Here is an 11,686-nt window from a genome sequence, read left to right as displayed (position 1 = left end):
CTTGAAATTATTAGTAGAGTTTCGACCTTTTTGCTGTAAGTTACAGCGCAAATGCAGAAGCAACTTATGAAAACATTTTTTACCTCCCTCGTACAGCAAAAACAAATTGAAACATATGTTCGTCAAATAGAAGAAGAAAAAAAACAATTGAGGAATCAACCATTTATTTATTATGAACAGCTGAACCGCTAGCGCCGATTTTAGTAACAGCACCACAACGTCTTTAATGGAGCTATCTTTGGCATCGCGCAACTATTTTAACTCCGTTAGGATCATATTGTATTCCCAACAAAACGAAGGAACTTTTAATCCTTTATTTTGTCAGCTGGCATTTCAGTTGACAGTATCGCTCGCCTTTGATAGAGCTATCTTTGATATTGTGCAACTATTTTAATTCCCCTGAGATTAGTTGCACAAGCAATGATTTGAAGACATTCAGATGGATCCCTTACTGTTAATGGATCAATAAATTAGAGACGAATCTAACGGATAATTCCATTTCGATTGGCCGCGTTCAGACCGTTCTAGGGCAAAATTTCGAGAGAAAAACGATAGTCCCTGGTGCGGTAATCCAGGAATACGCCAAAGGTCTAGGAAAATATTTGAGGATTATGCAAAAAAGGCACAAGGATTGCGCGAATAAGGCACAAGGATTGCGTGAATAGAAACCTTAACATCTGCTACAAGAATGCGCGAATTTAAAATGAAGTTAATTTAACGTAGAAGTTTGGAAAAACAGGAAACAGTTGGAAAATAAACGCATTTTTATGTCAACGCTAGTTAAGGTTAGTTTGTTGATAAGTCATTGATGTCTTTACCTCCTTATGATAAATGAAGTGAAAAGATTGAATAATGGTCGTGGGTATAAAGAACTTTCCTAACTTTTTTCGGAAAAAATATTAAATCAGGAGAGACGAGGCAACGTTGGAATGCTCATACGGCGTCGAAACACAACATAGGCTTTTTAAGCTCTGTTCTTCGATGCCGCGATCATTCTGACGCGAGTTCGAATAATCGCGCCAAACACAGTGCGGCCGGCGTTAAACGTACATTAGCGCATGCAGGACTGTGGGAATACTTCACGCATTGCGCGAAACAGTGCGGTCGGCGTAAAGCCCATATTAGCGCCTACAAGACTGCATGAATACTTCTCGCATTGCGCCAAACGCAGCGCAGTACGTCGCTCAGTTGGCGTAAAACGCATATTAGCGCCTGTAAAACTGTCATGACTATAGGAATGCTTTAGGACTGCGTGTCATAGGTAATGCTTGACTTTCAGTTTTAAACACATTTAAAGGGCAAATGTATATCCTCATTGTAACGATTCAGAAACTCGGATGATATTTAATTTTTTTTGTTACATTAAAAGAAAATAAAACGAACGCGTCGAAATTTTCGATACTTTCATTCGAGATCATTTAGGTAAATTCGCGGAAACTTTTCAGAAAAACTGTGCGTAGCTTTTTAAAAACGTTTATTAAAAACAAAACATAAAAGTGGTGCATTACGTTGCAATCGGAGGTACACATACGCTTTCTTTTGGGTGCACCCGTCGGGGTTTGAATCCTTTCATCTCTTAAAAAACTTGAACATGGATGTTCTACGATTTTTCACGTGTAGTTATTTTCAGTGGTTGGCGAACGCAGTCATGACCATTCTCAATGGAATCAAGTTAATGGCGGTCCTCCCTTCTTCTTACCTCCGTTCCTTCCTTCTCTCTTTCCTCCCTTTTCCCTCTCTTTTTTCCTGCGACCGGGAGGGAGAGGGGGGCGGTTGCACGCTCCCCAACGTTAGATCCGCATATCGACGGTGAAACTACCAAACCACGTATCTCGGTTTGTGACGTCGCAGACTTCCTGTCATACTTTATTTTTTAAATGAAAAACTACTTAACATTCAGTCTTGAAAATGTCTGTGATTTTTCCTCTTTGTGCGGAGGAAATTCCGTGAAAATTTCAAGGAATGATATTGATTTGGTCTACTTCAAAAAAATAAAATGTGAGCGTAGATTTTTAAACACCGCAAACGAGATACGTGGTTTGGTAGTTTCACCGTCGATATGGCTAAAGACAACGAAGCGAGAGGCCAATCTAACTTTTCGCAGGGTCCGGCGGGACCGGCGCGGGGAAACAATAGGCACTCGGACGGGGAAGGGGGAGAGGGGGTGGGGGTGGGATGAGCGGATTTAATTTGAGGACGGGACACGGAAGGGACTTGGACGTGGGTGGCGCGCGTCGTCATGCGGGCTTAGCGGCTGAGCCGCGCGCTGACGTTTTAATACAGTGCCGCAATTAGACGGGGCTCCCGCCAGCTGCGACGCGCCACGGGCCACGACGGGTCTCCGGCCCCGGCATCGGCCAGGGCGCATATTTCAGGGAGAAGTGCGACGCGACGCGACGTGGACGAGTGTCGCACTCGACGAGTAGCGCGGGTTGCAGCCGCCCCAACGGAAGGCGTCCGCCCGCCGCCGCAGCCACCGGGCCCGACGAGTCATTAACGTGGAAAGCCACCGCGGCGCTGCCACTTACCAAACATAAAAAATCATACCCGTGGCTAAACGCCGAATATGCGTACCTGTCTGCCGTGTTAAGGAAGAACGCCGTATGAACATTCGAGAGTTGCCAAATTTTCCATCATAAAACATGTATTTTTCACAACATCCATGCATATTTTTACTTGATATTTTAGATAGCTTAGATTAAATTGCGTACAAAATTGTCTGAAAATTTTGGAAAATAATATTCACAATTTTCCCACTAAATTCGGTTTTTATCCGAGGAAACTTGGCAACGTCTGAAGGCTTATACGGCGTTCTTCCTTAGCACGGCAGCATTGCCGTGTTACAAAATCTTGGGTTCTCTTTTATTTTCTTCAAGGGAAAGCACTCAATTTCAATGGCTCAATTCGAAACATGCGTATCTCCATTGCTATATTCATAAGCCAAAGATTATGTTTTGTTTTTTCCAAGGAGAGGTACTCACTCCATACCGGCGGCTCAACGCGAAACATGCGTATCTCCATTGCGGTACTAAACGATTTTTGGTTATATTTTATTTTCTTCGAGGAAACGTAATCAATATCGATGGGTAAATTCGTAACTTGCGTATCTCCATTGCTATGTTACAAAATTTCCGACTGTGTTTTAATTTTTTTATGGAAAGGTACTCAACATGGATGACCGAAGTGCGAAACCACGTACCTCCGTTTCAACGCTGCAGACTTCCTGTCATACGCCATTTTTTCCTTGGATATCTAGTCAACGTAGTTTCTTGAACACTTCCTTGATTTTTCTTCAGAAGAATATTCTGTATAAATTTCAAGTCATAAAGTTGACTTGTTCGTCTTTAAAAAAGTAAAATGAAACAGAAATTATGAAACACCGCAATAGAGATATGTGGTTTTTCATTTTGGCCATCGATTTGTAACCGTCCACGCGAAACAAGGACACTAGTCCACAAAAACTCAAAATTAAGTCATTCGTTCCAGAGGACGGAGGGATGTTTTATGAAGAACAACGAAAAACGCCCACAAATTTCAAATAAAACGCGTCACTGAAATGTGTTGTGAAAAAAGGGCCACAATTAAGTATGGCTTCATACTTATGAGTTTTAATTTGTATACTTGTATTTTGCTAATTGGATATGGATAGTGACTAATGATGTAATACGATTAACATTGACATTAATGTGAATATAGATCACCCACCTGTAAAGACCCCAAAGTAAAAGTGTTTATGCTGGAAAACAAGCAATGATCAATGGAATTGAATCAAAGGGAAGTATACAGGGTGGTCCAGTTTTAAACGGCCAGACTGCAGGAGCGTGTTCTATGGGTCAAAATAAGACTTTTTGTCGCATAAAGTTTTTTTCTTCAAGTGCCCCCAGTCGGAGCTACGGAAAGCTAAAATTGTCAGAAAGTAAATCGTTTTTCTTGAATTATGGCAAGGGCTGAGAACAAAATTTCTTGAAAATTTGCACTCCCCGGTACTTTTATGCCCCGAATTCATAAATGATCTAAAAATAATCGAAATCTCAATTTAAAGAGGGGGTTTGGGGATGTTTCGGCTTCTGCCGTCTGGTCGTTTAACCCTTGCTCACCCTGTATGTGAGGCAAGAAAATCATATGCACAAAGGTCCTTTTGATTTAATTTATTCTCACATAGTTCCAATTAGCATAAATACGTCCAAGTTTGATCATGGCACCCCCAAAAACTTTATGCGACAAAAAGTCTTATTTTGACCCATAGAGCACGCTCCTGCAGTCTGGCCGTTTAAAACTGGACCACCCTGTATACTTCCCTTTGATTCAATTCCATTGATCTTTGCTTGTTTCTAGGTATTCAATTCTGTCATCTATTTTGGCAATGTGGCTTCGGTTATAAGAGTTCCTCCCCGGGTAAGGGAGAGCTTTCCTGTCCACGTTCAAGTTAACGTTGAATAAGTGATTTTCAGGCGGAAGTTGGCGTCAACGTCTGTAGACGTCCAATAAACACCGCTGAGCCCGCTGTCCCGTCACCCTTACTCACCGCTCGACGTCGCGTCGCCTCGTCGAGAGAATGAAATTTATACAAACCCAACAATTCCAGCAACATTTTCATCCTTTATTTTGAACAACCTACTAATAAAGCTCAAATGTTTCAAGCCTAATATCTTATCGTATCTAGTGTAGGCAGAGGCGTAGGAAGGGGGGGGGGGGGGGCCTGGCCCCCCCAGAATTGGAAATAGTATCATCTGCCCCGCCCCCCCCCCAGAAATTCTGGATGGTGCAAAAACACCTTCTTCAACGGTAAGTCTCTGTCGCCGTGGCCCGTGAGAGGATGCCTATAAATAGAATAACCTGTTGAATGCAACAATTTCAAAGTATTTTAACCTTAAAATGCATAAAACTGGGTGATTTTTAGGCAGAAATTGAAGGAAGATTAGCGCCACAAGTGCCTCGAAATGCCCTCAAATAGAGTTGAAATTTCAAAAATTTGCCGGTGGAGGCCCCCCGGACCCCCCATTGAGCATGATATTCCATATCCCCCAGACAACCCGGTGGTGGGGGGCCAGGCCCCCCAGCAAAATGATCTAGCTACGCCTATGATTAGTCTCTTGCAGAGGGGATAGATAGGTGCAGATAGGTGCTTTTTTTGGATGAGCCAGAACTTTTAGTTCCTTGGTGCAAAAGATATAATGCATTTATAAGGCTCACATCGCAGTCGTCTGCTTAATCTTATATGACTGAAATAAATGTTAGTTCTGCCTGAAAATCTTTTGGAACCTGGCAAGTTTTAGTGAACGCTTAGTTAACTGTTAGTTTGTGAACGCCGGGAGAGCCTTCAAATACTGGCTATACATCCCGCTTTATCGGGAGGGTAGTTTAGTTGCGTGACCCAACTGAACGCTTAGAACGCCTTCAAATCTGGCGATACCTCCCGCTTTGCCGAGAGGTTAGTTTAGTTGCGTGACCCAACCGAACGCTTAGAACGCCTTCAAATCTGGCGATACCTCCCGCTTTGCCGGGAGGTTAGTTTAGTTGCGTGACCCAACCAAACGCTTTGAACGCCTTCAAATCTGGCTATACTTCTCGTTTCTCCGGGAGGTTAGTTTAGATGCGTGACCTAACTGAACGCAACACATAGTTAGTTTACTTATTTTACTGCACGCAGAAAGCTGATTCCATCAAAAGAAGCATTACAAACAGTGTTTTCTTTTTCTTCTTACCTTTTAATTTTTGCATTTTTCATGCGTCACAAATAGAAAGTAAATATGTCGGCAAATAGTAAACATGTAGTATGTTAGTATGTATTCAGTATGTTAGTCAACCATGCCTAACATATGCCTCTAAATAGTATAACCTGTTGAATGCAACAATTTCAGAGTATTTTAACCTTAAAATGCATAAAACTAGGTGATTTTTAGACAGAAATTGAAGGAATATTAGCGCCACAAGTGCCGCGAAATGCGCTCAAATAGAGTTAAAATTTCAAACATTTTCCGGGAGAGGCCCCCCGGACCCCCCATTGAGCTGGGGGATATTCCATACCCCCAGACCCCCCGGTGGTGGGGGGCCAGCCCCCTCCCAGCTAAATTACCTAGCTATGCCTATGAGTGTAGGAACCTGGGCATAGCAGTGACCTGTAGGCAGCCAAGTGCCCAGTGGACCATTGAACAGGGTAAGTATTGAAGAACGAAATGAAATGCATTCACATCATAATTTCATGCGAATCAGTATCCTTGCACCTTGCTAGATCCCATCAGGGCCATATTTAATAAAACTTTAAATTGTTTTTATTTTGTTTCTTTTGCTAGATTTTAAAAGGCTGAAACCCCGCAATGACAGGTAATGCTGTGTTTTCCATGAAAACTTCTGTATGCGACTTTTTCATGGAAGGTAAGTAAATCAGTAGCACATTAACCCCCCCCCCCCCCTCACAAGAAAAAACACAAATTATCGGCAAGTCATGAGCAAAGCGAAATTAAAGGTGAATGATTTCCTCTGAAATGCGGGGGAAATTTGTCAGTTTGTCATTGTATCAGATCAATAACTTCGTATTCAAGGGTCAATTACTTTCAGACCCATGATTTTAAATTGAACGTATTTCTGTCAAACGGAACTAAGCGCCAATTTGAGTTCCTTTTGAGGAAATTAGATTGCCGGATAGCGCGTTCTGTCAAACGGAACTAAGCGCCATGGAAAAGCATTGCGAGTAGAGGACGGAATGAGCCCGACGCCCGGTTCCGCCGCCAATCCAAGCCCCCTTCTACCTTCCTCCCCCTATGGTGCTTAGTTCCGTTTGACAGAAATACGTCCAATTATGACTATCGATCAGCAAGTCGATGTGGGTATGACCATTTTCATTGGAATTAAGTTAATAGTGGATCAATGTGCGGTGGTCAAAACGCCTTCATTTACTTGGGTATGCAATTATATTCCGTAACGTACGAATAGTTGCATCGCCGAAGGCGTATCTTCAAACATCATCAAACCTGGTGTGAGTCACTCTCACCAGTCGACGGTGAAACTACCAGAACGCCTTCATTTACTCGGGTATGCAATTCTATTCCGTAACGTACGAATAGTTGCATCGCCTCGGTTGCAAGTATCTCGGTTTCCGACGTTGCGGACTTTCTGTCAGACTCTATTTTTTTCATGGAAAACCACTCAACATCAATTCTTGGAAACCTCCAGGTTTTTCCTTCTCTATACCGAGAAAACTCTGTGAAAACCTCAAAGAATAATATTGACTCGTTATCCCTCAAAAAAATAAAATGAGAGCGGAGATTTTCAAACGCTGCAAATGAGATACGTGATTTGGTAGTTTCGCCGCCGAAGTTCTGTGGGTTTTTTGGCCTTGGGAGGCCATTAGACTTGTCTTGTAAATTTGTTTCAGAATTTTCATGAAGTTTCGGCTTCTGGTAAGACGTAATGTTTTTAATAAATGGACGCATTTCTGCCAAACGAAACTATTGACGAATGGGTTCGATGGGGTGTGCTCTAGTAAGCTGCCTAAGAAAAATGTTAAAGTTGGCGTGATTCCCCTTAGAGAGATGGGAAAGCGGGATTTTACATTCTGTCAAACGGAACTATGTGCTAACTGCATGCGGTACTCATGAGCCATGAGCATGATAAAAGAGCGTTGTGGACGGGGCTCATGAGTTAATGCCGAGCAAGAGCGACAACGGAGACGGCTTCGTTGCCGCTGACGTCACTGACGCTTTACGATTCCCGTACATTTTTATGGGCCTCAACTAACGAGCACACCCCTTATTTCCCACCTGCCTCCGGTTCAGTTTGGCAGAAATACGTCCAAATATAAGTCAATAATAAGTAGTGCTCTTGTCTGGTTTTTCCAAGAGTGACTTCTTTACCTTGAATTTTTTCTTGAAGCTTCCCCCGTAATCCTCTTGTGATTTATCCAGGGATTCCGCATTTTGGAGGGTCGATAAGAAGACGGCCTACCCCGGAGACGCAGTCCTAAGCCAGTGTCTGCGTCCCTTCGCCTTTGGCGGGGGTAAAGTCAGAGCAAAGCCCAGGGACGTGAGGCGGCAGAAAGCCGTATTTCACGGCTTCTTCACTCATGCTTCCATGTATGAGAGCCATGCTACGCTCAGCTCCACCAGGGGCTCCCAAAGTCCTAACACGCCTCTATTTATGGAGTAACCAAACAACACGTATTGAAATAAGGATAAAAATAACCGAAACACGCATTTTTTAACTTTCCAAATTATCAAACTGTTGTAATTCATCGTATGCATTTCAGGTTTAAACCTTTCTTCAAAAAATGCGTAGAAATGCGTGTTTTGGTTATTTTTATCCTTATTTTAATTGTAATCTCTCGCAAAATGCGCTTCACAGATCATATAACACAAATTGCAATAAATTGAAATGACTTGATATAATTATTACTATCGTATCCGAGTGTTATGTTTTCGCTAGCTGAAAGGGCCTTTCTTGTTGAAATTTATTGCATTTAAAATTGAAATCGCGGTCATTTTTTTCTGTTTTCTTTTCAATTTTTTCCCCGTTGCAAAGAGCCTACCTTTCTCGCACAAGGAGCTCGTTATTTTGATCGTTTGAAATCGGATTGGCCAAATTACGTGACAATATTGCAATTTCTTGGCATTTTCAATATCAACAGGAAACTTTGTGCTTAAAAAAATTAATTAGCAATAAACGTGAATGCAATTAAAATTGGCTGTTTTCAGTAATTTTTCTGAAAAACAAAAACAGGAAAAGACCTAACTTTGAACATCAAACACTATCCCTACTTTGCGATTAGACAAATTGTTCGAATCTGCAAATAATCGTGTGTTCAAAATAATAAGGAATACCTTCTGATGACGTCAAAAGGCGGCAAATTTTCTTAAATCTGTTAAAAAATCAATTTTTCTACAATGTTCCATTTTTATCGGGAAAACAGCATGACAAATATTGAGAATGCAGCTCATTAAGCACTCTCAAATGCAGCAATACAATTTTTTCGTGCATATTTTGCATTAATATAAGGGATTCCTGCCATTACTGCAGTGCTAAGGGAGAACGCCGTATAAACATTCGAGAGTTACCAAAATTCCTTTGATAAAATGTTTATTTTTGAGAAAAATTATGAATTTATTTCTTCTAAATTTTCAGAAGTTTCAGATCAAATTACAAACAAAACTATCTGAGAAAATGATAGGCAAATATTCAAAAAATTTCCTGAAAATTAGTGATTTGCCAGGGGAAATTTGGCAACGCTTGAAGGCTCATACGGCGTTTTTCCTTATCATGGCAGATTTGGCCTCCGTACATTGGCAGGTTATTCGTTGGCGGAAACCTCATTTTACGTGCCCCTGCCCGGGGACCAGGGACAGGGACGAGATTGTTGCGGTGCAGTGGGCCGCGCACGTGTGTGGAGAGACAATGCGTGCTGCTGTTGCATGCGCCATGTAAATATGCACGAAAATCACAGGCACAGCCGCTCTCATCCCTCAAACCACCCCCGGATCACCCCCACCCCTCCTCTTCTACGCCACGGCAGTGCACCAACGCAGCCATGCCACGCCACGCATACCCGCCCTTGTCATCACACGTGGGTAAAATTCACTACATTTTAAAATTAGGAGCTACAATTTTCGGCCCATTTGTGAAAGAACTTAGGTGCATTGGTGAGCTAATGATACTTATATGGTTTCTCAACTGACTCAGAGATTAATGTTCCTACCTGCAAAGTTCAGTTGGACGTATTTCTATCAAACAGAACTAAGCGCCATCGGGAGAGGAAGGGAGAGGGGAGGGGGGGTGGATTGGCGGGTGATGCGAAAAGCGGTGCTCATTCCGTTCTATACTCGCTATGCTTTTCCATGGCGCTTAGTTCCATTTGACAGAACGCGCAATCCGGGATTCTAAAATCCTCAAAAGGAACTCAATTTGGCGCTTAGTTCCGTTTAACAGAAATACGTCCAGTTCAAATTATCACCGCTCTAATAGTGTACCAAAAAACACGTATATTTTAAAAAAAGATTTGATTACAGTTAATTTGAGAAACACATTTCTAGGAAATTATTAAAATACATTTGTATGTAATATTTGAGAAATAGCATGGGCATTTCTTAGTCTTGTAAAAAAAAATTCGAATGCGATTTCAAAATTGCTTTTACCTGTGTAGTTTTTACCATAAAAACTGCAAATATTTCCAAGGTGTTTTTGAAAACCCCATTTTTAAAAACGCTTTTCAATTTTTTTTTTTTTTTTTTTTTAAAAAAATTAAAATTTATTTATAAAGGTGGAGAAACGGTGCTGGGTCCACACCATTTCGTGGGGAAAACAAAGCCAAGAAGTTCCAAAAATTAAAATTATTTTTGACTCTAATTTTAATTTTTGGAACTTCTTGACTTTGTTTTCCCCACGAAATGGTGTGGACCCAGCACCCTTTCTCCACCTTGTTACGTACAGGTTTCGGGCCACTTCTTAGTGTTTTTTTTCTTCATTTATTTATAAATAAATGTGTAATATATTTTCATTTAATGTCATTAATATCGTTCAGTTTAGAGTGAACCCATTGCGTAAAGGTCTCCAAAAATAAGAATGACTGCTAAATTTAATCTATGAACCACGGAAAACAATCGTGACGTGTTGAGCGCGTTCTTTGTTTTGATCGAAGTTTATCAACCTATTGAACTAAAAGCGCGCGCGATTCGTAAACAGCCTCACGGGAAAGTCAAAATCTATCACACTTTTTCGGTTGTCTCGCGTTCAAATTTCCGGACGAGATAAGCTGACATGATAGTCACATTCACCAAAAAATTGAAGAATTTTCATCAAACTTCTTACGTGAGCGGAAATTGATGAATGAGAGGAAAATACTGACGATCAGAAGTTGATTTGCTAGGCTTTTTCTTACATGAAGATCCCAACGGTATTGTTTAAATGAAACGCGCTCATGCTAAATAAATTTATTCTCAATGGATTTCGTATAACGCAAAAGTTCACGGAACTTTGCGCGAAAGTTAAGTTTCGTAAACCTATCTCTGTGTGGACAAGGTCTTCCATTCATAAGAAATGAACGAAAAAATTATGACAGAACAAATATAAATGTGGATTAATGATTTTAACTTCCGCCGCCGCGCCTCGCAGACCGCACTGTGTTTGACGCAATGCGTGAAGTATTCACGCAGTCTTGTAGGCGCTATGCGTCTCACGCTGATCGCACTGTGTTTGCCGCAATGCGTGAGGTATTCATGCATTCTTGAAGGCGCTATCCGTTTCACGCTGTCTGCAATGACCGCACTGTGTTTGATGCAATGCGTGAAGTATTCGTGCAGTCTTGTAGGCGCTAATATGTGTTACATGCCGATCGCCGCGCCGAGGGCTTCTCCTTTTCATCTCAAGTCCTCGTCATCATTGCTCTTTGCGCCGCGCCGCGCCGTTCCAGGCCAAATTGCGTGTTTGGTTTCTCTCTTAACTCGACTACTTAAAGGTGCTGTCTCTTGTATCACTGAAAGACGACAAAATTAAAAATCACTATACTCTCAGGAGATGAGAGATTTTGTCGCCTGATCTCGTTTGTAATTTTTTTTTAAATCCGAATTTTTTTTATACTTACATTTAAAAAAATTGCAAAATTTGCCGTCCCTTATAGATTTGCCGCCATGAGCCGCGGCCCATGTGGCCACCCCCTTAATCCGGCCCTGGAACGACAGAATTATTTGCGTTATCGACA

Source organism: Bemisia tabaci, chromosome 5, assembly GCF_918797505.1.
Source record: "Bemisia tabaci chromosome 5, PGI_BMITA_v3".
Classification (NCBI taxonomy): Eukaryota; Metazoa; Arthropoda; class Insecta; order Hemiptera; family Aleyrodidae; genus Bemisia; species Bemisia tabaci.
This window is presented reverse-complemented; position numbering follows the sequence as displayed.